General features: G+C 38.6%; 1 protein-coding gene across 4 annotated transcripts in view; it reads left to right on the top strand.

The window, feature by feature from the left end:
- Positions 1 to 26,463, top strand: part of MYT1L (myelin transcription factor 1 like) — a 314,269-nt gene that overhangs the window by 6,431 nt on the left and 281,375 nt on the right. For 2 of the 4 annotated variants that reach the window (XM_074819975.1, XM_074819980.1), the window contains exon 1: positions 250 to 916. The exons of 1 other annotated variant lie outside the window; for it this stretch is intronic. The gene's annotated coding sequence lies outside the window, so the exon portion shown is untranslated. Of the gene's footprint in view, positions 1 to 227; positions 917 to 26,463 lie in introns of those variants that run through there. One more of the 4 variants, XM_074819976.1, reaches the window with a different exon arrangement.

Below are 26,463 nucleotides of genomic sequence, written 5' to 3'. Positions count from 1 at the left end.
GTAACGGAGACACCATTTTACGCCAGCAGCAGCGGCAGGGGAGTATTTTTAGCGGTCTCCCCTCGCGGGCGGCTGCGGCGTTTCTGCTTTCCCCTCTATTCGGTGGAATACAGCGCCGGCGCGGCGCCCCACGCCGCCGGGGAGCCCGGCCCGGGGCGCCGGGGAGGGCGCGGAGCGCGGCCCCGGCCCTGCCCGCCTCCTGCCGCGCCGGCGGGGGCTGGGCCTGCGCGGCCGCGGCGGCAGCGGCACCCGGGCGGCGGGGCCGGGAGCGCGGGGGTGCGTCGCGCCGCGCCGCTTAAAGGATGCGGGCTGAGGCGGGGTAAGTCAGCGATCTGCCACGGCTGCTGTTGTGCGGCAGGGATGTGGTCTCGGAGGGAACCCGGGCTGGATGCATGCTGCGCCGCCTCGGCTGCCGCCGGCCCCGCGCCGCGCTGCTGCGCTTAAATGGAGGTTACAGCTGATCCGTCAGCCACAGAGCTGCACGCATGCCCGTCTTCTCAGCGTTCAGTGGTGGCAACTTATTAATTTCTGCCTTCGACTTCAGGCCCGTTGGTTTCCTGTCTGAAAGCATTATTACTTTTGTCCATGTGGCAAAATAATTAGCATACAGATGAGAAGGGATCCTGCCTCTGAGCCTCAGTCGCAGGAGAAGATGTGCAGTGGAAAGTTGATTGGATGAATGGAGAACAAATGGTGGGCGTTCAAAAGCATTAGGAGAGTTTTGTTGTCGTGGAGCAGGTTTGTCAGTTTTCTGGGTGAATCTCGTAAGATGGAAGGCAGGGTGGCTGGTGCCGAGACGACTGCTTGACAGACTGTGGCCTACTTGAAGGTGCACGTTCGGACTGCATGCGTAGATAATTCATTTGGACTACTTTGTGTTGCAATTCTACGGCTTTCCTTTTGCTGTTCCCTCCAGGTAAATATGTCCTTTTATCACCGTGGTTGTTTGCAGGGTACTTTGCTGTTCACAAAGTGATGGAAAGTTCAACTCTTTGGGCAGTTAACAAAGGAATAGCTGGGTTTTCTGCTTCTTCCCACCCTGGCTCCTCAAGACATCCTCCTGTGCATAGAGCTGGAGGAGGCTGAGCAGCTCAGGGCCCGATCCTGCTCTCCCTGAAGTCAACGGGGAGTTTGACATTGCTTCCAGTGAAAACGGGATCGAGTCTCAGTGGTTGTTGTTTTAATAACGACTGCTGGAAATGTCAGATTTCTGCTTCCGATTTTCTAGAACAATGTGGGCAGCCCTGTAAAATTGGCAACTACTGTTTCAGTGAAAGCCCAGAGGTGATTAGTTTTGATTGGTGTGGTATGCATTTTCTTGGCTGAAAGGAAAAAAAAAATGCTTATTTAACACAAACTCACTAGTAATGCAAAAACTGAAGTTATTGATTGACAAATTACTAGTGATTTTCTCAGCTCCAAATTTCTCTGTTATATAGGTGGACACCTTATAAAGGCTGCATTACTGAAAGGAGAAAAGAAAAGAGGAAAATAAACAAGCTATCTTTGAATTACATATTTTATTGCCAGATCAGAACACTGAGTCAGACTGGAATCCCACTTCTCGAACAGAGCATCCATTGATAGGCATTTCTTATATAATTCTGATGCTGTATATAAAATATGGGAGGCTTTAACATTTAGTTACATTTGCTTTTTTCCTGTAGTCATTTAGGAATATTTTTATCCAATTTTAATGATTCTTAATCTCCATAAAAATGGTGATTTTCATTTTAACTGACCTAATTTTGAAACTGCAGTTAAGGTTAGGGTTAAGTAGAAATTATTATCCTTTAATTGTCTTTACATAGTTCTTGTGACTATTATAGAACAGTTTAATGAATGATTTGATTTGCTTTAATTTGAGAGGTGTGGGGTTTTTGTTACCTTTAATTATGTAGTTTTGGAGAACAACAGCATACAGTTCCAAATGATATTTAGTTTTTACCTCTATCCTTTTTTTATTTTAATTGACATTTCAGTTTTCTGTGGTAGTTTATTTTCAAAAATTACCAGACAAATAAAAGTCTTTGTCATGTCACTCTGCAAACAAAAAAAAAAAAAAATTTGAGCAAACTGTTAACCCTTAGTAGGCAGTTATCAGGTACTCCTGATGATTTATCAAGGTTCTTCAAGTTTGGAATGATAAGGTTAAACTTCGTTGCTGTGGTGTAGTCTGGTGAATATATATGTTTATACTTGTTTTCAATGTGACACATTTAAAAACAATTGAGGTGGCAACATAACACTTCTAACATTAGAAATACAGAGTGATGTAAGGCTGTATGCAATAAAACAGGGTTTTTCACCGGGAAAAAAAGTAATGATTATATTTTTCTAAAAACTACATGGATTTATCAAGTGGAACAAAGAGAAGAGTAAACAATAACAATGAGTAAATGCAGAATTTGGTACATTTTAAACTAATCTAAGAGTAGATTGAATTTTGTATGTATTTTACAGCCTGAACTTTCTGGAGAGTGAATGTTCTCCCCCCCCCCCCCCTTTAACCAACAAGGGCAATAGTTAAATACTGAACATTTGCAGTGGTTTCTTTGTTTTCGATTCAAATATTCAGTTATATGCCCACATTTTCAGAAAGGGCATCAGTTTTATCGTAGTCGTTCTTGGTTCATAGTATGACTTTGGTGTTTTACTCTACAGACTTGTATTTTACATATTATAGAATTGAGCAACTGTGTGTTTGGAGACAAAGACAATTAAGAAAGAAGAGGAGCTACTTCATAGTATTCAGAGGTGTATTATTTCTCCGGATTTGTTTAGGACCATTTTTGAGGGCCTCTTTTTTTTCTGTTCTTTTCTATTTTGTTTAATTTTGTGTTGAGGAGATGAATAAGATATGGAAGGGATTATTTTGATTATATATACATGCATACACATATACGGCAATTTATGAGTTAGGCATAGAAACTTTGCCATATGAATGGCAAAAAAGGTACTGTTTTGAAAACTGTTCTTCTGCACCAGTCAGGCTTTTATGTGGACTCCAAAAGAATGAAAATATAATTCCCATCAGCATTTCCACGGGAAATCAGCATGGGCATTTATTTTTAAGTGCATTGCACAAGCACATTTATAAAACAAAGTTCTCTGTGTTAGAACCTATTTCTTGACCAACTCTGAGCACAGTCATTGTTTTGTTGAGAAATTTGGTGGTGGAAATGTACTTTGATATTAAATACACATACAACACTGAATATCTGTATGGAAATACTGACTTTAATACCGATTTGCCTGAACTTGATAAATGTTTGCATCATGTTGATCAACTTTCAATAAAGATGTGAAGTTCTTGATAGTATAGTACAAGAAAACTTTATGGCTGTAGATTACTTACTGACCCTTTCTTTCTCATAAGAGGAGTGATGAGAAATCCTAATAAGATTATCAATGATGTTTTAAACAGAAGTGCAGCCAGATTTCTATGGAATGGAAATGGGTGCAGACCAGATAGCATCACCTTCTTCACGTATCCTAGATTAAAAAGTCAAAAGGAGAGCAAGTCAGAGCTTTTGTAGGTTGTTGACAAAGATTATGTCTTTAGAACCCTTCACGGTATTTCACTTTGATTAGAACCACTCTGCCTATTTTAACCATAGAGGAAAAAGCAGCAAAACGTAATGAAACTGAAATGAAGGGGAAACGTCTTGTGTTGGGAGGGGGAGTAGGATGTCGAGACAGACAGATGAAAACCACAATAGGGTTTTTGATCCCTTAAAAGGAAAACTAAATATTATTAGGTTGGATTTAAAATCTGATCTCAGATCAGATTTGCAGTGTATATATATAGTTCAGTATGTTTGCACTGAAGCTGCAGATGTGGAACACGGTCACCAAGTAATGAAACTAGCCAACTTGGTTGTGGAGGTAACCAAAGCTGCAGGGCGCTCCATAGAGATCCATCAAATCAGGTCTGGTATAAAACTGTTTGTTGGTTGTAAACATTAAGAAATCAGTGTTGCGTCTGCCAGTAGACCCTTTGGTTTGCTGAAACTCCCACCTGCCTAATGCGCCTGGGCAATTGGTTTCAGAAACCAGTTTCATTCAGGATAGATTTTATGTATCTTGAGGGTCCATCATAACCAAATTGATTATATCTCTGCACCAGGCAAACTCATAAACATCTGTAAGATCACAGATTTCAACCAAACCAGCACTGGGGTCTATTATTTTGTGAAGTATTAAAAGTCTACATCTCTCATACCTTATGTCAGCATGGCATTTTTTATTCAGGAAGTTGATTAAAAAGGGCATGGTATATACTGCGGATGTATGTTCACTTGGCATAACTTCAGCTGTTCCAGTCTGAATCTGTCAAGTGCTGTCCATCACTAGGTGCAGTGGTGAAGAGAATCAGTGCAAAGCAGCATTTTTTTAAAAATTATTTTCATGATAGGTTTTAAGAAGGCTGCTGTTTTGTTCCTGCTTTGCATGAGCCTTCTTCTGACCTCAAAGGTAAGACAGCAATGAGCTTTTGGATCAGGCCTGTAATATCTTTTTATAGAGTGATAGGCCAAACATATTTCTCATGCAGCTCCAGTAAAATCAAAAGAAAACATCTCACTTTCTCATGTTTTTGTAATTAATAAGATTGTTTACAGACAGAATGTAAGGGAGAGTATAGTAACCATACAAAAGAGCCTTTAGACTGCTCACTGAATGGCTATTTTTTTCCAGTCTCTCTGGTGATGTTTCCCCTTCCTCCCTCCCTTCCCCCCCTCTCGATAGAAATGGTGATACTTACTTGAAAGATGTAATGCCACAATATTTATATTGCATATCATTAGCCTGCTTTATTTTCCACGGGAAATTCTCCTCCTGTCTCTAGCCAATACCAGAGGATACTACCAAGGGAATAAAATTTTATGCCTAATTTTAGTGTTCCTCTGCCTAATGTGGTGTGAATAAGTACCATGTTACAGCATTTAACCTAGTCCATCTTTTTTGCTTCCTGAACAGTTTCTTGGTTGAAATAAAATAGCCAAAATGCAGAAAGAGAAGATATCCAAGGTTTGTTGTGAGGATAAACTGTAGGGACTGCTTGTTCTTTCTTTTGGAGTAGATGCTCTGGAATTCCTTCCAGTGCTGCAGCAGGGCACTCTCTTGTGTAAGGAATACCCTTGAAAGGGGTTCCCCAAGCCTCTTGTGATACTGTGAGTCAGTGGCTCATCCCTTTATTTCTTACCTCCTTCCCCAGAATTAGTTGTTAAATCAAATGTCTTAATTTTCAGCACTGGCTATTTGTTTTAGTAACATTTTCAGAGATACTAGCAATTCCTCTGTTGTCTGAAGGCCCATGTTTAAATATGAAACTATGTTTATAACAACTTTGCACACATTGTGGCTGTCACGTCCCATGCATAAATATTCAGGACTGTTTTTTGTGTATGTGCATATTGAGGAAGAAATAAAACTATTATGTCATAGAAAATGATAAGGTTGAGTGCAGGGCTTTTTATTTTCTGTGTATCATTACAGTGCTCTTGGTATGCCTAAGACAAGTTGTTATAAATTCAGAATGGTATTTCTGCAGTGTCTTGGTTATGCAGCATAGTTTGATTTAAAAATCTGCAAAACAAACTGCTTGGGCTTGGAGTTGACACTACAAAGTAACGTTTGTGTTTTTTTCAGCACATGCACAGATAAATTCTGTTCCAGGTCTTGCTAGGAAACACCCAGAGTTTACGCAGGTCAAGTTAAACTATCTTCACATGTAGGAATAGTTGCCTGTTCCAGCAGTGGTAAGATGCCTGCACAGGTGTTATGTTACCTATTCACTAAGAGAAACAAGTTTACTAAATTCATCAAGAATTTCATAATCCTTTGACCCTTTGGCTGTGACCAATCTGGTCCCAATCTCAAACTCCAGTTTTCATCAAACTCCAGATTTCATCGCTTCTAGTGATGAAAAAACATTTTTCTCAGTCTTTTAAAATGCATGTTTGGATCTATCTGAGCTTAAGGACATTACTCTGTTTGGAGTTACTGGACCTCCTTATTCCAGGAAGGTAGCATACTTCAGTCCTCAGGGATAGTAGGTGCGGGCCAGGCTGCAGCATTCTCACAAGAACTAAGGTGATTTTTGGGCATTGCAAGTTAAAGATGCAGAGGCTGTGATGAGAGGAATGAGTAACAATGTCACGGCAGGGAAAAAGAATCAAACATTCAATTAAAAGGAAGCTGCGAGTGGAAAAACTGAAGTTCTATTGATCAATATACAGAATTTGATGCTAAAGTAATTTAGAACTCCATGACCATTGGACATAGACCTCAAAAAAGAGAAGAAAAAGAACCTCAGAAATGGCTATGGACAGCAAGTTTGTTGAGAAGGCGTACACAGAGGAGTCAGGAGGCATACCTGGATGGAAGTCAGGGATACTTCATGAACCTGAAGACCAGCTGGAAAAGCAAAGGAAGCTCAGGTAGGGTTTTTTGCATATGCTACTTCTGCTTGTCTGTTTTTCTTTTTTTTGTTTTTAACTTTCTTTCACAGCCCTAAGAATTCATCCCTTCTCTTCAGTTCTTCCATCCCTCTCTTAGAATAGTGTCAAACTATAAGGGGACAGGGCGCAAAGAAAATGCCTTTCAAATAGCCAGTTTATTTTAACAACACTCCTATATGCACTGTCAATCGTAAGTTTAAAAAAAAATTAAGATACAGTAGGCCACACCCAGTATTCATAAATGTGTCCTAAATATACATAAATGTATGCAGGCAGATAGAATTTCTGTGACTAAATATCAGTTCTTTGCATGCAAAGGCAAAACCAGTGGCACTGAAACACATACCTTAGTATGCCATTAAAACAGATGGGAAACATAAGACTGTTTGCAAGCAGTCTTGTAACTGGTCACCAAAACTGTGTTTTCTGTGAATAAAATGTGGACATGTAGTATGAACCTTCATACATGCAGTCCCTTGGTTTCTGAGAGGAAACCAAATTCAAAACATTTATTTTTTATTCAGGGAAAGAGAGACATTTTGTTGTTGGTTCAGAGAACCTACTCACTGAATTAAACAGTAGCAGGTATCCATTTCCATTTGTGGATTTTCAGGTTGATCTTTGCATGAACATCCCCTTTTACCTTCAGGATGTTGTCAGCATTTTTCAGCATGTATTCTTTAAACTTTGAGTGTCTAGGAAGGCCTGTTTTACTTCTTTTACAGTGTGCTACTGCCTCACCTTTATCAGCTCTGGAGAAGTGCATGTGTCTGGGTGAACTTCAGCTGCTCTGAAGAACCTTCTCAGGGATCTCTGCACTTTATGAACAGATCATTGCCTGTTCAGTCATAGTTACTGCCATGTTTTTACAGCTGGTATATGTGGTAGTCCATACCCTATACGCCAGCCCTTCAAATGGTGACAGACTTAAAGTAGCCATCATTGATGGACTTTCTGAACTGCTCACCACAAGGCTGGCTCATTTCATATTTTATGAGAAAAAAATATATGTAAGAAAAGGATGGAGATTTTTGTCTATGACATTTCTAATCTAACAATGCCTTTTTTGTTTTATTGTTGCTTATCAGTGACCTTGCTGAGAAGGAGCAGATGATGATTAGAAGAAAGAAGAGAAAGAAAAGGGTAGATCTTTTCTATAGGTCCGTTTGGCCTTTGTGACACAACACACTGGAGGAAGGGCACACTTGAATAGTTTACCTTGAAGACCGAGCATCCTGATTTAGCAAATGCAGGCACTCCAAAGCAGTATGGAATGAAACACCCAGTCATTTCACTGCAGCAGCCACTGTGCTTCATAGACAGCTCTGCAGAGCCGGTCTCATCCCATATACCTTCTTTCTTTGCCTCCTACCTGCCTAAGAGCCAGCACAGATTGCCACAGTGTTAATTCCAGCCAACTCCAGTGGAAAATAAGGTCATATGACAAGAGTGCACATATGTTAATGACTCATGCACCCTGCACTTCGTATTTGTGATTTTATATGTTGTTTGTAACAGTTAATAAATTTTTAATTTGTGAAAACTGTGATGTATTTGTTCTGTTTAAAAAACTGATATGGAGCGCCCTTTTCCTATACATGCACTTCTTGTGAAATTCAGTAAAATGTGGTTAACTTGAAATTCAGTTCTTTAGCAGTTGTAAGTGTAGTTTACTCAAAGACCAGAACAAGCAGATTCAGAGCAGTACTGCCAATACCACATACCAGAGTATGCTTCTGGGGCTTCCAGAAATTGTATTCAGATTGACTCCTATAATTGCTCTTCTGTGTTCAGAATCACCAGTCTTTCTACTCTCAGTGAAAGCATCTTCATTTTTGTTTTTAGAGATGTTTTTAATTTACCAAATACTCGTCAGAAGCCACTAAGCAATCCCTATATCTTTGTTTCCAGATGCCAGGTAAATCACTTCAGGAACTAGGAGAGAAAAGATCGAGCAGCTTTTTGAGAATTACAGTTAATAAAGTAACTGTGTCTTTATAAATATTGTGATCTAGAAAACTGTCTTTGCATTACTGTATTGCAAATGGTTCCTAGAAATGTGAGCTCTACATAGATTTCTTAATTGCACAGAAGTTAGTGAGCCATCATCACTTCATGCAGCTACTCAAAAGTCTCACTTGTGTTTATGTAGCTGGAAGTTAAGAGAAGCAGAAATGGGATACCTTGCTTACTAATTTTCTTGCTTTCCTATACCGTGCAAGGGTCATAGTTATTACACCTTTATAATAATGAAGTTCACTGTAGATTTGTCAATACCAAGTTGCTAACCATGGGTAGCATCAGGGTTTACAGGTTCCCAGAGCCAGTACCTACTAGTTTCTCAGGGTATTTTGAGGCATTTCCATTGAAAGGTTGATATAAACTCAGCACACAATTACAGGAACTGGAATTACAATCTCCTGTATCTAAAAGCTTTGCTGCTGCTATTGACTGTGCTGGATTTGCACCATGATTGTTCCAATGGCTAAATATAATGAGTCTTACTGTGTTTAACCACTTGAGGAATACTTGCACTTCATGACAAGTTTTATTTTCTGCCTCCATCATCTACTTCTCCTCAGTTTTCTTTCTTCAAAAATCTGCTGATAAAATTGAAGCTCTACACATGCAGGAAAAAGAGGTGGTACCCTATGAAAGAGACATAAGAACTATAGTGATTTTTTTCCATATATGTTTCTAATGTTGTTATAGACTGAGTATGGAAAACTGGAAGCATGAAAATGGGGAAATGAAGGAAGGACCAGGGTGTCTCAAAAAAAAAGCAGAAAGGAAACAGTCATTGGGGGAAGCTGAGCCTAAACTCTTAAAATTCCTTAGGCAGAGTTCTGGGGTCCCACAGTGCATTGCCAAGTATTTCCCCCAAAATGTCAGCAAATTGCATTAACTATCCCAATTCCAAAATGCTTCTAGTAGAGTCATTTGTGGAGAGCACTGTATTTGTATGGGCCTTCATAAGTGCCTCTTACAGAGTTCAGGGAGTGTCTGGATGATGCTCTTAGTCATATGAGTTAGTTTTAGGTAGTCCTGTGAGCAGCAGGGAGTTGGACTTGATGATCCTTGTGGGTCCCTTATAACTTGAGATATTCCTCGATTCTATAAGTCTGTGATTCAAGATAGCATGAGTCCTAGACAAACTGCATTCTCAAGAGCTGTTGAGTGGCACAACTGTTACTTGGAAAGGTTTCTACTGTAGGCTGGACTTCAAAATAATTTGCTATAGAAGGCCTTTTCTTACTCATCTGTAGGATTTTGATGTGCGGATGCAAATAAGTCAGGAGATTCCACCTGTTCCTTGCTTTGGCCAGCTGAGGGATGAAGAGAAAAAAAATTGAGGACTGGAAACTGAGAAGCAAAATCAGTAGCTTTCCTGACAAATTTATCATTGATACATATTAGGACTTTTCATATATGAGAATTATGGAGTTCAGATCATAGCTTAATGTTTTTAAAGAAGAAATCTTGACCTCAGTTAACTGTAACCCTAAAATGACTAAAAAATGTCTCAGTTAGTGTTCACACATACACGTAACTGTTATTTTTCTGCTGAAACATCAAAATGTTAAAGCCATGGTAACAGCAAAAAGAATTTGCCAGACAGCTATATTAGTACAAGGAGACAATACATTTGCATGGCTACGTTTACAGAGCCAGTGGCCTAATCCTGTTCCACTGAAGTAATTGAGAATTTCTTCAGGGGAATAATGCATTTTGTATTAGTTTCTAGGTTTTTCAGCTGTTAACTTACTTTTCCAGTACAGCTTTCAGAGCAATTCAATTTAAAATATAATTATTAACCCATGCTTTATCAATTGAATTCTTGATTGCTTTATTATTTTTGCCCAAAGGTCTGAATACCAAATTTGAGTTTGGCATGTCACTGCTGTAAGTAGTTTCTTGATCAACCATTACCTTGGTTGTGGTAAGCTTAAAAACAATCTTCCCCAAGAGATATCACACCCATGCCATAAGCCAAGAAGTATTTTACTGTCCTCTCTAGAGGCAGTTTGCTGCACCTGTTTACAGGTAGCCTGAAACAGTAATGATCAAAACAGTATCAAATTGAAAGTCACAGGGTATGTTATTAATCAACCTTTCTCTTTACTAAGCAATGTGTAACTGCTACGTTCATAATCGTTTGTGATATGATCCTGACTGCATCTGGAAAATAATCTTGCAAATATATTCAACTGTTGCCTCTTTTCCTTCATCTTCCTTGAAGTCTTTTTGCTTGCCTTGAAGTGTGCATAGAGATTTTACTCAAAAAATCTGCATGCAAATGAAGAGCATACAACTGCTTTAAGTGCATAAACTCTTACATGCATCATACAAGACAATGGATAAGTTTGAATGCATTGCTGCAAATCTTGAGAACCAGCTACATTATCTATTAATAATTGCAGATGTCTGCCAGGAACACTGGGAGGAGTCTTATGCTTTAGAAAACAAGATGTCTGTTTCTAGACAGAATATAGCAGAAAAAAATCCTGAATCTTGTACGACATACTCATCTGGGTGCTCACATTGAACTTCATAGGTCTATTCGTCTGCTGCTCATAGGTTAAACTTAAATGTTTACAGAATTAGGACCTAAGCATTTGAATCAGAGATCAAGTTCACTACCTATATGAAGTTTTGAGACAAAGTGAACTGCATATTCTCTAAAACTGGAGAACTTTTTGAGTTCTTGTTATAAAAAACCGTAAGTAGGACACTAATGGAAAAAAAATCACAGTATTTCTCCTTCCAGAGTGGTTTGGTTTTCTATTAGAAATGGCTTTTTTAGTACTTCCTTAACTTATGTTAAGTATATATATATATATATAATAAACTACTATTAAATCAAAAATACTTTTGGTTAAATCAAATGATCCAGTTGAACTCATATGACTTCACTACTGTTTGATTTTCCAAACATCTAATTTTAAATTAACAAAAATGAATAAGTTAACCTCATACATTGAAATTTTTCTCGAGCTGAAATTGGAAAGATTTATGTGATACTGTCTCCTACAAGTTTACTTAGTTCAGTGGCGCTGAGATCCGTGCATCCCTAAATTCTGCCTAGCGTGACTTGTTTTTCCAAGTGCTCAGAAGACATGGCTTTGGAAGCCTCATGTCTCTGGAAGCCTCATGTCTCTGGTTAGGAGACATGAGAGGAAGGGGATTCTTTCAACATGAGGCATCTGCATTTGGGCCTGCATGGTCAAAAAATTGTTTTCAATAAAATAACTGTAATCACTTGAGGTTCATTTACAGTTGTAGAGATTCCTGGTTTGTCACTGTACGGCAGAGCTGTGGAAAATAGATTTGGATACACCTCATTGCTTGTGTAACATTGTGCAACTTCTTTTGTCTTGTGAAATGCTTTTGCAAATTATAGATAGCTTTGCATATAAATTAGCTGTACACTGCTTTGCAGTACACTGTTACCCCAATCCTTTTGCCCTTTCTGCTCTTTTTTAGATCTTAGTAACAGTCATTGCATCTTTTCTAATATAAAAGACACTTTGCAAATTGACAGTGTGGCATGAGAGCAGATCTGCAAGTGTTACCACTAGCATTTCTAACCCAGGCTACTCGCTAATTTTAGAGGCTTTTTTTTAAAACCGTTACTATGGGCCAGCAAGGAAAAGAAAGTGAGGAGGGAAAATAAGAACAGGCTCTGCTTGGTGGTGGTAAATAGTATGATGTTTTTTAGATCTGTGACAGACACTACTGCTTGAAGGAGTTTCAGTTTGATGGTACCACCTGAAAAGTAATCTGAAAGAGAGTAACAGGAGTAAAGGTGTTAGATGAGTCTTTACTAGCCTTTGCCTGATGAACTGGGTGGAGGGCTGTGAATTTATTCTCATTCCACTCAATGAGTTTTCTCTCTTTTCTGTCACCTACTTATTTGTCAATAAGCCAGTAAGAGTATGTCTCCATCAAAATGGTCAAGTATAGGTGAAGGGTATGCAAATATACCTGAGCTGGCTTTAATCACTCACTTTGTGCTGGAATAGCTGTAGAAGGTGCAAGGTGGTTGAGAAGATCCTCAGTCATTTTGTTTTTTGTTTTTGTTTTCTTTCTTTTCTTAAAGAACTGGTACGAGTCTGCAGCATGAAATTTTATGAGACTGATAGACTTACCAAGATAAGCAATACAGTTGATTGAATAAAGCATAATTCATCTTTCCCTCCTGTTGTGTGATTTGCAGGTAGGCTTTTTTGAGAGCAAGTTGATTATTAAGCACCTGAGATAGCATGTTATGATGAAGTGACATAAAACATTTTTAACTAATATGCCGTAATGAAATGTTAAAACTGTGTATACTGATCTAAGAATTAAAGAAGTATAGAAGTAACTGTTTTATTTGAAGACAAAAGTAAAACAGTATTTGTGACAGCTAGTCCTTGTAGTTAACAGCTCATCTAAGAGCTTACTGTGATATAAAGACCATATTGTATATAATATACAGGTTCATAGAAAAATTGGATTGGAAAGGATATTTGGAGGTCCAGTCCAATCCTCTTCTCAAAGGGGTTCAAATCAGAATAGAGCCATAATAAAGTCCAAAGTTCAGTCTACACAACAGCATGGAAATATAATGGAAGCATGTGAGAGGCTGTGAGAAAAATAAAGAAGTGTATTTAAATCAACTTCTCTATCTCTATTTAAATGTGATGATAGAGTATGCTGCTGTAGCTATACTGACTTTACCCAGTGTTGCCACGTACAGGTAATTTTATTTCTGGCATCTCCACATGTCACTGGGAATAGAAACATCCCTAGAGCCAAGAGCCGACTCTTATGTTGGATCAGATGGTGAAAGGGAATCCACAACATCTGCACAGGTCAGAAGGGTGGGAGGAGAATGCAAGTTGAAGTCCAGTGTCACTGAAAAATATCTTTTAAAAAGCCCTCTACCTACCTTCTCTGTTTTGAAAAATAATTTTCAAATGAAATTCTACTTTTAACTATAGAAACACATTTCTGTTGCAAGTTAGAAAAGATACAGTAGGAATCAGTTCAACACCAATGGGGAGATACCATGGTTGGCTAAATAGGTCCTTCCCATTTTAGGTTCTTTTAATTTAATTAAAAAAGTGACTTTATTTTAATTTAATTTAATTCATTTCTTTCACAGAAATTGAAGTGAAATGTGTGAAAAAAGTTGTAATGTCAGGAGGAGTGGGACAAAACAGGGAGTGGTGCAGTTCAGTAAACACAGTTTAGAAACAAAACTGGGGTAGGACAGTTCAGATTGTTTGGCTTGGTTGTTTAATAAGTCTTCATTTTGTAGTAAGGAATACATTGGTTTCAGTATGAGTAGTGACACTGTGGAATAATGAAAGCAAGGAATTTTTGTGTTTCCGTAACAAAGCATGCTGCTCTGTCTCCTGCTTACCTTTATGCTAGGCAATGTTGACCCTAAGCGTTCTTGGATTCACAGATCAGAGATGACACTGAACTGCCTGATACAAAAATAAAATGGAAAAAAAATAAGGTTCGATTTGCTGTGCCTAGGACACAGATAGGTTCATTTCACTACAGAGAGACAAAAATTCCCACCTTGGACACAGCTAGGACATTAAGGATCAAACTCTTCTCTTTGTAGTGCTTGTGTAAATTCAGTCTGTCCAGTGATTTTACGGGCTCTTTTGAAAATATCGAGGTATAGCTGCAAGAAGAACTTGAATAACTTGGAAAGGACTGAAGGCCTGGCAGAATGTCAGGTGTGAACACAGACTACAGCTACAAATTTTTTACAAATAAAAAAATACATACTTTAAATTAAAAATCAAAATTTGGGAAGTCTTTTAAAGAGACAGCTTCTTTCACAAAAAGTTCTACTTTTTATAGCAGACCTTCAGGCACATTTCTAACTTCTATATACTCTTAGGTTTGACATGATTTAGCAGTTTATAGAATCTCCACTCACCTTTAAGGTTTTGATTTTTTTTCACATGCTATCACACATGCACTGACATCTGTTTTGCACTTTTAGTTAAAATGAGATTGTTCTCAGCAATGTCAAGAAGAGATAAAGATGGAGTCATAGGGGATAGTGAGATGTGGAATCACTTGAAACTGTATTTTAAGGCTTTATGACTGACAAAGCAGGTGTGCTTTTTCTTCAGGGACCATCTTTTTCTTGTGTGTTTTTACAGCACTTAGCACAAGGTGTTCAGTTTCATGACTTGGGCTGCTAGCAAGAATAACATATACATGTTAGACATCCTGTAGAGACAAGACTGCTATTTTATTGTGAGTCAGGGTCAGCTGTGGGTGAAGAACATAGTGCTGACTTCTCTGGCTAACCTGTGGGAAATACAAATTAAACCTTGTCTCTCACTGTGGATTTTAGAGTGAAATAATTATGGGGCAGTGTTTTAAAAAAGCAAATAACAAAATTACTCTTTGTGTTCTCCGTATCAGTAACTACAAAGCCAAAACCAGCAGAGATTGGTTTGTGTATAGTTACAGATACTGTCGATATCTTGTATATTGATGCCATACCGCTGAACTTTCCATCAACAGTCGTGTTTTACATTAGTATGTTCAAGAGAAGAATCAGGCCCACTGTTGGTAAGATAAGATACAGTATTAGAATTGTAGGTGAGGCACAATTCCCATTTACCTCAAATGCAGGTGTGTAAGTGATCCTGTGCAGGGAATTGCTGAAGATGGGCTATTCCAAACCAGGACATCTTTTTGATGTACAGTGTGCCACATACTGAAGGCTCAGTGTGCTTTCATCATTCCAGACAATTTCAGTGGTAATCATCTTTGATTTTTGTAATGTAGGGGTGTAGATCTCTGTGGCAAGCTGAAAATTCAGCAGAAGTGTTAGTTAATTATAAAATTTCTGAATATATGATTTTGCTAAAAATATTCTTGAAATGAAAGTGTAGGAATATGTCAGTCTCTAGTCACAAGCTACGGTTGTTATTCATTCTTGGAATGAGTGACACTGTTTGTTTCTTGTACCCTAGGAAAAACTATGTGGTTACTCAGTTTTATAGATAAGTGGTAGTGAAGAAAAAAAAAAAGATTTTATCTTAAAAAAGCAGAAAAATACTTCTAGTAATGAGGTAGTACTATCTGATATATTTGATGTTGCTTTGGGACAAAGAGATGGGCTAGGTGACCTTTTGAGGTCCTGTTTCCTGTGACTGCATAGCTACAAAGCTCCTGTGACCAGAGAAACAGAAAAAGCAGTGCAAGTAAGTGAAACTAAAGGATTTGACTATTGAATGAGGTTGATCCTGCCTTTCAGTAAATGTGGAGCAGGTAGAGACTATCACTGTTGCAGATAACTGGTAATGACCTAGTCACAGCGGTGTGGAACTTGGTGCCGACTAATTTATCAAGGTGCAATGTGAAAAAAGTCTAAGCTCTGATTAATTTAAGCTTTGTTTTGCGTCAATATCTTAGGAAAGTAAACACTTTTGAGAACTAAGGAAGTTTTGTAGGGGAAAATAATGCTGTGAGACTACAAGTCAGATTCTAATAAAAATAAATGCAAATTCGTACACGTCTGTCAGAATTAGTTGCATCATGGTAGCTGTGATAGTCTAGGACTATCATAATGGACAATTTTAGAGAGAAGGATAACTATCTTATTTGTTTATTCTAGCTAATATATTTGGAAAAAAGACAAATCTTTGAAAACTGAAGCTCTTCTTTGATTCAGAGTTGGAAGGTTCTCTTCTCTATCACAAGTTAAAAAGGAAACAGCTGTGGTCTAAAAGCATGAGAATTGTAAGCATGGTGCAATGGTCCCCCCAAGTCAATCTCCAAATAAATACTAGAGCAACTTGCAGTCATTGTGATCTATTGGCTGTTTAATGTTTGTATTTTGGTAGTGCCTAGGTTATCAACCGATTTAGGGCTTAAGGAGAGGTTCCTCAAATATGGTAAGTAAATGTCCTCTTTCCTAATTTGCACTCAGGGGATGTGAGCTGGAACTGTGAGTCTGTGGGGATTGATCTTTAAGCAGGACTCTTCTTTCAATTGCATCAAAGGATGACGGTTTTCTTACATTTAATATTTGTGATGGGAATTTAGAGATCCAAAAGTGAAACATCTCAGCACTATACATGTTTGCAGTAGTGGCATAGCTCGTTGTCTGCTAGCCTGTTTTGATTATTGGTTGGGTCTCCACTGTACATGTCCAAAGAGACGGGCAAACTCTACACATGATAGTTACTATTTAAAGATTGATCCTTTATTCTTTAGACAAATAGAGAAGGTAAATAGTTTGAGCTGGTGAGGAGAGAGAGAACACGAGATGGTAGTTGACTCTGTTAAAAATGTGAAAGAAAGGATTTCTGCAACAGGCAGGAGGAGCTTCAGGACAAGTGAAGTAATTGTTACATGAGATAGTGGATCCTGTGGCCAAACTCTGATAGCAGATAAACATGCCTGTTTACATTGGTGGTTTACCATAGAAGTCTATTAGTGACAAGAACTTTGCTGCATAGGGTTGTTGTGCTCGCTATAAGCAATTCCGTGTCAAAATAGTGCCAAAACTGAGTTGACTCAGACAATCAAACTGCTGTCATGCTGCATATGTAAATACTGCACAACTCTTTTCCCCAGTTGTGCAATTTTTTGCATTTTGAGTGGCTTCAGGAGGCTGATTGTCATTTTAAGACTGCAGCTGTTGCTGGGTAACAATGCAGGAAAAGGAAAGCCTTGCATTTTTATTCCAAACAGAGTACAGGTATTTGCATATTCTTATTTAAATATTTCAGATAATTGCTTTAGAAATAGAGAAATCTGTGTATCTTACTGGCTGTCATAAACACTCTCCAATGACTGGTTCCTTTACTCAGACATCCAAAACTGTGCCACCCAGAAAGCTCACCTGTGCTTCTGGTGTTCTTCAACTGCTTGTGGCTTTAGCAACGTGGCAGACATGACCTGGGCAGGTAAGTTCTGTAGATCAGGTCTTTCACACAGATGTGTTGGAAATATGTTATTATTTTCCATGTATCTATTTTCCTTCCCCCCAGAATTACCATTTGAAAATACCAGTTGTGTTTCTGTTATGCAATGATGCTTGTTTAAAAATGGAAAATAACTGAATAAAAGACCACATGAAGCTATAAAAAAATAGGTCCTCTTTCTGCCCTGTATAATGCAATAGCTGTTACTGAGCTGACATAAGGATAACTGAGGGCAAAATCTGGCCCCTCGAGCTTCTGTGATTGCCTTCCCATCAGCACTTTCTGCAGTTTGGGAGACAGACCGATCAGCAGAATCAGGGCTTCATCTTCTGAGCGGCATGTTGTCCTTGAACCTCCAGGACAGCAGTTGGGTCATACTGCAGCTGAGAGTGATCATCACTCTGCCCCAGCCCACGCACGGAGAGTTTTGGCATCTGCTTCCAATGAAGCCCTTCACCTTCTCCCCTGCTATGAGCAGAGATGTTGCTGTGACAGATGCCTGAGGTCAAGGGGCACTGGAAATGTGTGAGAAAGGGCTCCAGAAGAGAAACTAGCTTTAAACACTGAATGATTTGTTTGGCTTCCATTAAAAAAAGAAAAAAGCCCCGCACCAGGAAGCCCAGTGCTTTGCTTTAGCACAACAATAAGGATAACAACTGTAATTGGAACAAATGTCTGCACTTTTGTAATTAATTAATCATTAATTGCAGTGAACATTTTATAGGTCACAAATTCTTAAAGTTAAATGCTCCTGTTATGTGAAGCAGGTATATCCAAGTCATATATCAGTTTGCTATATTGATATTCACCATTAGTCAGTATTTTGAGAGGAAATGCACTTTAGTAGATGTCTCTTGGAAATGATTAGTGTTGGCTAGAACTAAGTATAGTGCAGGTGGGAGTGTTCAATCTCTCAACCAGTACTGCTCATGCACTGTAGTGCTGGCAAGGCAGTTCCCCTACTATGCCACTGTTGAATAGCAGCTATAATTTTGCTGCAAACTGAGTAGTGCTTCTGTGACAGAGATCACACCAAGGACTGTAAGTAAGATCTTTACATTCATTTATGTCTTTTATCCTAAACTGGACAGGGACCAAATGCTTAGAGGTGAAACACCAATCCATTAAAACGCTGCACCACATAGATTGCAGAGCGTGCAAGAACATGCTTTTGCACCTCTATATAAAGTTTTCTGTCCTCAGACATGCCAAACTAAAGCTTAATTTAAAAAGTGACGAATAGGGAGGTAAGAGTCAGCTCTGGTAGCAAAAGGCAGCTCTGAATGCAGAGTAATTTTATATCTGAAAGCAGTGCTACTAGTAGGACTACTTTGGGAAGTCCAGATTCTAAATCTTTGCACAGACCTGTATTCTCACAGAAATCTTCCCTGAAGTCTCGGGTAGAGTAGTAAGAACATAGTCCAGAGCAGACTTCTCGAATCTAGCTTTCCAACATGTATCTGGGGTTCTTGTGTGTTTTCCACCAAGGGCCCAACAAAGGCTATTAGACTTGGCAGGAGGCCACTGTAGGCTCAGTTAATATTTTATTCAGTATAATCCTGCATTAGGTAGAATTTGGCAGTCTTCTAGTGAGAGGCTGCTGGCCTCAGTTGTCTTGCAAAGTCTCTTCTTGTCTCATTGGTTCCCTTTTTTCACTGAGGGTAAAAGCTGTGGTTTTGTACTGTCTGATGGTGACAGAATTCTCTTAATTATCTCCAAGATGGTCATTCAGCCGAAGGGATTAATTCTTCATTCTTGTAGGGTGGTAAAATGTATGCCTTATTCACTGTTATCCCCCAGGAATCCCCATCTGAGACAGTAAGTCTGACAACAAATTTCCCCATTTTCAAGGGGAAGAGGAAGGGTTATGGCTGGTTAGCCAAAGGACGCGCCATCTCTGAACTTTGTTTCCAGGAATGCTCAGTTCGAAGTGCAGATCTTCACCTGCATTCTTTATGTTGTGCTTAGTCTTTCACATGACCTGTTTATACTTCTTGGAGCAGAATACATATATGAGTCTACATTTGCAATGAATTTGTCACTTTGAATGCTGTAGTGAGTTTTGCTAGTTTCTGTGGCCTCTTAACAACTAGGTAGTGATCTTCTGTAGAGTATTCTGGGGCAATTTACCTTTCTCAACTACCAATCTGAATGCATCAAGCTGTTTGTCTTCCTTGGAAGAAGCAAAGATGTATTTATAGGAGGATATGCCAACTACTCAAATGTCAAGGTCTTTCATGGTCTTTTTTTTTTTCTTTTTGAGTGATAAACTCAGTATGAATGCTGATGCAATGTTAATGTATGTGAATAGGTGAGTGATGTAACCATGCATCTCATGAGCAGGAGCGTGTGCAGAACACCAGGCAGTAGCAATTGGGAAACTACAGGCCACTTATTTTTCCTCTTCCTTTCTTCTCTGTTGAGTAAATCTGAACCTGGGCTTGATCTTTATGATTTTAACAGCTAGATGACTTTGCATTGGAAACAGATGCATGTTCTTGTCTTCCATATTCCTCAGCATTTTCAAAGAAAGAGAAGTGTCCAAACAGTTCAACTGCTAAGGAAGGAGCCATCAAAGGAAATTTTCAGAATTTTTTTTATAGACTGCATTATTTGTTTGTGTGTTCTTAGTTCCTCTGGCAACTATGAGGTTAATCCAGGTAGCTTAGCTACTTCACTGAGGACTCAACCTGTTCGGTAGGTCATAATTTACATTTGTCATAAAATAAAACTTAACATTCATGCAATTACAGTGGGTCAAGTTAACTTCGTATTCTAGAGCAACTTGTTCCTGCATGACTATGTAGATTTTAAAACCATAATCTTTCAAGAGCTTGTAATAGTTATAACGAAAGACTTTCTTGAGCATCCTCTATGATCCATGACGTGTATCTAAGACCTACATTGAAGATGGAAGATTCTAGATACAGTGCTGATAAAATCTCTTAATATCTGCCTGTAGACAAAAGAAAAAAACATTGTGTTTTCATGGCGATCTAATTTGGAGGACAATTTCTGTACATGGCAAAATTCTTAAGAGTATTTATAAAATATTAGCAGATACTTTATATTAATATATAACCTATAGCCAAAATGGTGCACCTCATTCTTGGATCTCATTTAAGATATACTGATCTGAAATGAGTAACTTTCTAAGTATTTCTGGTCAAAGCCTGGGTACATTTCTTTATTACAGACTAAACACAACACCAAGAATGATACTCAAACTATTGAAAGGAGGAGAAGGCAAGGAATACATGCTTGATCCCATATGTTTTAATGTTTGTACCAGCTTCTTACATAGCTGTAAATAACCATGGTTATAAGTAACCATTTTCTTGACAAAAAGTTCAAAGCAATGTAGTAATTAATGCAGAGGGTGTTAACTACTACAGAAAGAACAGAGTCACCTGGTGTCATAGTGACCATAAAGCAAAATGCACTTGAATCTAATGAAATGCAGGTTAACCCATCTATATGAAGAGCTGAACCAAGTCTTTAGATAATAATTTCAGAATATATTCTCTGGCTTATGTATGTATACACATATATACTATGACTTGTGTGAAATATGAAAGATAATAATGGACTAGTGTGTAGAATGGGGAACCAGTATTTTTTTGTTCATGTTGTTCTTGGAGCAGACCTGAATGTCAGCATTACATCCCACATGCTCAAGTTATTGTAACCCTGCAGTATTATGTTTCAAGACTTAGTGCAATTAGCTATCTATCCCTTTGTATGTTAGTGTTGATTGTTTTTTTTTTTTTAAATTGATTAAGAGAAATGTTTTCTGAAATGTTCCTGAGATATTCATGACTGGGCACAGTTAAAGACAAGATGGAGAACAGGACAGAGCAATGTTCTAGAGCAGCACACAATTGTTTCTTTCCAAGAGGCCAGGCCATTGTATCTTGCTCAGTCTCAAGGTTGAACTGATTGCCAAGTAAGCGATCAGAGAGGAATTTTCCCAGTGTCATTAAGAGAGTCTTCTGTGGTGGAGGTTTGGAGGATTTCTCTGGAGTATGGAGCTTTTTTCACTTGCTGAATCATCTTGTGTGTTCTGGCTGAACAGTTTCTTGCCATTTTTGAAGGTATTGCTTATTTGTGGCAAAGGTATACCCTTTGTGATTTCCTGTGACACAAAGTAGTTTTGAAGGTTGAAATACCATCATCTGTCTGATACCATTGAGGGCACAAGTGATAAGCCTGAGTTTAGACTACATGATACAACAGTCATTTTGGGTTATAATGTTACTGAAATCTTTTGGCAGCTTGAATGGTGATAATGTACAGTTCCCTGCTTGACCCAGTATTTTTGTTTTGGTTCATTGGGAGTACTGGAAAGATGTTGTAATTAGTTTTAGTTCTTTTTCACAAAAACATTGAACTCCATACACACAGGCATGCAGTCAATAAAGGCAGAAATGCCCCTACAGATATTGAAGAATTTGCCTCTGATGAACAGAAAAGTTATGTTACTTGATTATTTCATAGTATTGTTAGAAACAAGATTGTCATAAAAAGAAGAGTTTATGTTGAACTAACGATAAGCAATATTGGTAGAAAACAAGAATCGACAGGGAATGTAAAAGTTTACATGCATTTTGGTGTCTGGCAGCAGGCCGCTGGCGTGGTCACCTCATATTAGAAGACCACAGCGATTACCAAGTTTTAAGGGAACTGGGAGGAACATTCTCGGAGCTGTGTAGAGTGCACCGAGGGAAAAGTATTTATTTGACCTCTTGGATATGGATGATAGGGCAGACAGTGGCCTCTAGAGGACGTTTTTGGGTACAGAAGATCATTGTCACTGGTCCTGAGAAGCCAGAGAGAGAATACTCCAGTGCTATTTTATACCTTCTTGTAAGTGACCTGGTTAGATTTGCAAAGCAGTTGAGGAGGAGGAGGAGAGAGTTTGGGCAGAGAGACAGTAGAGGATGTGAGTACAGGTGAGCAGTAATCATTTGGGAATAGCGGTGATCCATAATTTACTTGGTAGCCTGCAAAGAGAACAGTAACTAACCATAAATTTGGGGTTGAGGCAGTCTAAAGCAGCAATGACCTAATCTACACTATGTCAAATAACAAATAGGCCATTAAATTAATTTTCAAGACATACACTCAAAGTTTAACCTCTGATAGCTGATGTCTTCACAAGCGTCCACACGCATAATGTATCTACTGTGTATGGAAATAGGATTTGTCAAGTTAAAAAAAGAAAAAAGATCTTTCACTATTGTTTGAAAGGTAAGATAATTTGTATTTCTTTATTAATTTGGGATTCAGTCTTTAAAATGTGTTTATTACTGCTTTTCTGTTTACCTTTATTTGATGATTGAAAGGCTTAAAGATGTAGTTGCCAAATGTCCTGGTATAGCATTTTAGCGTGTGCTAAAGCTGAAAAATATTAATAATCCCATTGAAGAGATCTTCAAGCTGAGCATTTTGGTCTTTGAAAGATTAAAGACTCACTGTCTTTACCTTAATAGACTTAGACTGGCTGTCCACTAAATTCTGTCATGTGTTCTAAGTAAGAAATCTGAAAAAAAACCCTAAAAAAATATTTTTCACTTTTTAATAGTCACAGTAATTTTATGGGCTCATTGTAATATAGTAATTATAAAATTTTCTAACAGAAATGTAATTTTCAAGCTGTTGGTACCCATTTAATGTGCAAAATGTTTATCCCTCTCTTAAGAATCTGAGCAGCTAAGATTTAGTAGGTTATTTCTTTTCTCCTCCAGCCCTGTGCTATTAATCCAGGGCAATGCTATTTGCTGGTTTCTCCAAGGGTTGTTTGATGCATTCTGAGGTGGTCCAGAGGGCCTGTTTACAAGTTACACATGCACTTTGTTCTACGTGTTTGTGCCCTAACATTTCTTTAACAATAAAGCTGACTGGCTACGAAAAAAGCAAGATTGGAACTGATACAGCTAAATTGCATGTAAATGTCGCTTCAAATTGAAAGCATTTACTATTCATACGCTGAGAATTAGTGAAGCCCTGTATTCTGGCTCTAGTGTTTGCAGCAATTCCAGTCCCAGCGGGGTGAACAGCCTGCATGATCTGTCTCTGCTGACTTCTGTCCCCTGCTGCTCTCCTTGTTTTAACATTGTCTGACTCCCACGCACTGTTGCTGTTTCCTCCTTTTCAAAATGTAATTTTATCAGAACCATATCAATACTAGAAAGAAGCAGAAAAACGGGTGTATGGCTATATATAACATAGATGTTGCAGTGAATCCAGATGAAATGTGAACAGTACACCTGACTGTTGGTCAGTTGTATTGCTTACTCCATGGGACAGATGCCTCCAAGTGCGACTAATGTCCTAATTTTCCAACATAACTAGACTTTTTTTACCAAAATGTAAAGGATGCCAGAGTGTCAATTTTCTAAGCATTCCCCCTCTCACCTCTCATTTACCCTGTATGTGCGCACGTGCATGCACATATGCCTTCTCACATGTGATCTATTTGTATTCAATGCAATCCCCGTTACTATGCATCCTATGCATCTGGCAGTCTTTAATGTGTTTATCTTCATGACAATCCTTCCAGACAGACACGTATTTTTATCCTATATTACAGATAGGAACCTATATGCCTTTTTCCAAAGTCATACAGGAAGACTGTGGCAGAGTTGGCATAGGTGTTGACATGGGACTCACTTGCCTATCCTTACTTTTAGCAGCGGTATTGTAATCTAATGGGAGATCTGGGTACCTTTAGTTTCTGTGCCTTTAAAATTCAAATCACTGTATCAGTCTGCAGAGGAAGCAGCCATTTCACTGGCACTTGTTACTTAATGTCACACACTCAATTAGAAGATTTCTGTTTTTATTATATGTTTAACAGTTTTGTGATTTCATTCCAAACTATCTGAAAGGAAAAAAGAGAACTAAAATAAGTGTCGGTGGAAGAATAAGTTTTTCAGATGAAGATGTGAGAAAACATGGCATGATAAAGGCAGGGATGACATTGGGTAAACCAGGCAAGAAGGTAGGAGTGCAAGGGAGATTTAAACAGGGTAAATAAGATAATGAGGACAGCTGGGATATCTATGCATAGCAAACAATTTGCTTGGCAAATTTGTCCTTGTTCCCTCTTCGTGAATTGTGTATGAACAGATTTTTCTCAATTTTTTAGCTATTCAAAACTATTCGACAAATGTACCTTATGAACAGATTTAACATATGCGTTGCTGGTGGACTTTCTTTGTACCATGTTCTCTTTACTGTTGTCACATGGCTGATGGCCATACATATAGTATTGGTTCTGTTCCTTCTCTGGTTAGGGCACTGAACTGCTGCTGTGTGACCTGAGTGACCACTCTCTGCTGCTTATTCCTTGCAGTGTACATTTCAAGAACAATCCAGGGATAAAATTGTTAAGAATCTGATAAAATTTAGGAATATGAACACTGTTGGTAGGGTCAAGGTCTGTTTACATGGCAGAAAAAAAGGGCTATTTTTTCCACACAGAGTATATTTGCAGTGAATAACTTAGCTAACTGTAGACACTGTAAATCCACTTTGGCAGATGATTAAGTCTATGCTGTGACCCCCTTTACCACCCCAGGGATTGTTTCCTGAGTGTGACCTCATCTGGGTTGGCATTTTAATGTGAAAATATTTGTTAGGATGTTACAAAGCTGTCTAGATGAAGTTAGAAAATTCAGTGAATAAGAAATGTAATGATTGCTGGTAACTTAACATAAACTTCAGTTGTTTTAATTTGTCCTACCCCTCCCAAACCGCATAACAGTGAGTACTATAGTAGTAAGCACTGTTTATGTAGGGAACCTTAGAGTTTTTATAGGGAACTTATTAGTTTTATTTGACTGTCCATCTAATCTATGGTTAAAAGACTATCAAATGTGTGTAAACTAACAAGTTCAAAACATCTGTCTAATTCCAATAAAATAACATTAAGCAAGAGTTGATTCTTTTTGGCAGAAGTGACTTCACATGTCACAGCAAACATATTTTTTATTATTTAAGAAATGCAAATAATGTGTTAGAAGCTCCACTGGAGTACTACTAGCCTTGGCGATTCTAACATGTCATTTCTGCTTACAAAATATATTTTTTTAAGAAGGCCAGAATACAATGTTTAATCTTTTTTGCCCTGAGCTCACAGATGCTACTGTAGGAGTATTGCAGAGGCTGACGTAGTTTTTAGCAGTTATGTTGGTGTAACTTTGTCTCTGTATAAAAGAAACAGTGAGGAAGATCTGTTAAAAGACAACAAATAAGAAGGAGAAAAATCAAATACTGTATAGACTTTATCAGCTTTTTTGTTATTGAGGTCTTTGGTATCAAAAAAGGAACAATTCTTTTAAAGAAAGACCATAATGTTACTCAGCTAGGTTTTATTATGATGGTGGTAGAGACTCCACCAAATCTCACCAAGTATGCCAGGTGTTATGCTCTCTGTGGGAGGTAAATATGACTTCCGTCTTTCTAAACTGAAGGCAAGGCTGCATAATGGGGTCAATGTCAAGTATCTTTCAGTTAAGCCCATAAAAGAGACAATCAGCATCTTTAGCCATGTGTATTGGGTGTAGGTGGCAAGGTGTTGGTGGGGGGATGTGGGGGTGGCCTCTGTGTGGGTGTTCAGGGTCTGTCGTGCCAGACCACAGCCAGTTCCAGGTGGCTCCACAAGGGACCCACCGCAGGACACATCTGAGCCCATCAGCCAAGGTGGTGGCACCTCTGTGATAACATAAGAAAGAGCAAAAGTGCTGCATAGGCAGAGAGGAGTGAGGGTAAAAAAGTGTGGGAAAAAAACCTTACAAACGCCAAAGGCAGAGGAGAAGGAAGTGCTTCCAAGCGCCGGGGCAAATACTCCTCTGCAGCCCATGGAGGAAATGATGGTGGAGCAGGTATTTCCCTGCAGCCCATAGAGAGGACCATGTTGGAGCAGATATCCACACTGCAGCCTGTAGAAGATCCCATGCCAGAGCAGGTGGATATTTCCTTAAAGATCTGTGGTCTGTGGAGAGTTCACAGAGGAGCAGGTTTATCATGAAGGACTGCAG

This window comes from Strix aluco, chromosome 3 (genome assembly GCF_031877795.1).
Source record: "Strix aluco isolate bStrAlu1 chromosome 3, bStrAlu1.hap1, whole genome shotgun sequence".
In the NCBI taxonomy this organism is placed as follows: Eukaryota; Metazoa; Chordata; class Aves; order Strigiformes; family Strigidae; genus Strix; species Strix aluco.
This window is presented reverse-complemented; position numbering and strand designations above follow the sequence as displayed.